The following is a 1,812-nucleotide window of genomic DNA, read 5'->3' as shown; positions in this document are numbered from 1 at the left end:
ACTACTTTTTTTAAACCTATTACAGATGAAACAACTAATACACAAGCGTCATTTTTTAATTCATATCTTAAATCTCCCCATTTTATTAAATCTACTAATTTTTCAGCTAATGGTCGATTTTTCACATTAAAAGTTATATAAAATCTTGGATTGTGTTTCTTCTTTTTTTTACTAGATTTTTTAATACTAATATGTCCATTTCCTTCAAATAAACCAGCTAAATATCCCTTAAATTTATTTTTTTTTAAATCATTACTATAATATCTAATATTAAACCCATGGAGATCCATTTCTTTTTTTTCTTTTGCCATATCTGGACCTCCTACTAATAAAGGTAATAAGAAATTACCAAAACCTCCAATTAAAGCAGGCATAACCATGAAGAAAATCATCATAATAGCGTGAGCTGTTATTATACTATTGTATAATTGGTTATCTGAAATATATTGAACACCTGGTCCTGATAATTCTAATCTTATAAGTACAGAAAATGCTGTACCCAATAAACCTGAGAATAATGCAAAGATTAAGTATAAAGTACCAATGTCTTTAGCATTAGATGATAAATATCATCTTTCTTGTCATTCTGAAGGTTGTTTTAAAGTTATAAATGAAGTACTCTTTTGAGTATTTATTGTGGCTATATCTTCTTTTTTAGTTGAAGTTGAAAAAGCTCTTCCAAATGAAATATTATGTTTTGTTAACAGATCTAACAAAAAACAATTAAATGTTGTTCTTCGTGAAAACGAATTTGAATTTATGTGAATAACTTGACCTTATGATCAAGTTATTTAGGGAGGGTACCTAGAATCGAACTAGGATATACTATGCCACATACAGCTGTTCTACCCATTGAACTACACCCACCTTCATATATTTTCATATATGAATATAAAAATTTTTTTATTATAATAAGTTTATACAAAATATCTATTTACCTATTTTATTAGCTACATTATCAATAATTTTGATATATTTCTCATAAGTTGTAAAATCGATATTACCCCAAGCCTTTTTACACATAGAACTAGCCATCGGAAGATTTCCCTTAACACGTCCTGACTCTACTAATGCTTTTCTTCTTTCCATATACTCAAAAACAGCAGCAAAACCTTGATCATCTCCAGAATATTTATAACTTCCAAATGGCCGCTTATTCCATGTACAATAATAAATATCTGTAAGTTTTCCTCATTCTAAATCAGGATTATTTACTTTATGTTTTTTATATTCAGAGTATAAACTAGGAAAAGTATCTTCTACTTGTTTCCTGGTACCTATAGGGTCGAAACTAATTTCATCTCTAACATACGAATCATACTTTACCATATAATGTCTATAAGAATTAGTATCCTCATCTTCCTTAGGAAAAAATAATTTAGGTTTACTTTCCTTCGGAGAGCCAGAATCTCCATTTTCAGATTTTCTTTTTCTTTTTTTAGAATTTTCATTCTTTGGTAAGTTATTCATTTTAACTGAATAACCTTTTTGTGTTTGGATAACTAAAATAAATAAAAGTATTGTTAATAATATACTAAAAATAAAAATTAAAAATAAATAATAATATCATAAATTACTATCTATAAAACTAGATAATATATTTTGTAAACCTACAAATAAATCATTATAAAATAATAAGCCTTTACTAAATAATGATGGTGACACTAAATGAAATGGATTAAATTGAATTGATTGATAGTACATTGTTTATTTTTTTAAATTTAATAGATAAGATTTCAATAGTAATTACAGTTAAATTTAATTTTAATCTAAACTAAAGATGACTAATTACTAATTAAATTACATTATGTT

The 1,812-nt window shown here is 25.7% G+C and overlaps 1 non-coding gene across 1 annotated transcript; it reads right to left on the bottom strand.

The window, feature by feature from the left end:
* Nucleotides 1-795: 795 nt before the first annotated feature.
* NFIA_111550 lies at nucleotides 796-867 on the bottom strand. Its single transcript has one exon. It is a non-coding gene; the product is annotated as a tRNA-His (tRNA).
* Nucleotides 868-1,812: the final 945 nt, after the last annotated feature.

The sequence above is a fragment of the Aspergillus fischeri genome, genomic scaffold (assembly GCF_000149645.3).
Source record: "Aspergillus fischeri NRRL 181 1099437635597 genomic scaffold, whole genome shotgun sequence".
NCBI classification, from domain to species: Eukaryota; Fungi; Ascomycota; class Eurotiomycetes; order Eurotiales; family Aspergillaceae; genus Aspergillus; species Aspergillus fischeri.
The sequence above is the reverse complement of the archived record's forward strand: the minus strand, read 5'-3'. Positions and strand labels throughout refer to the sequence as shown.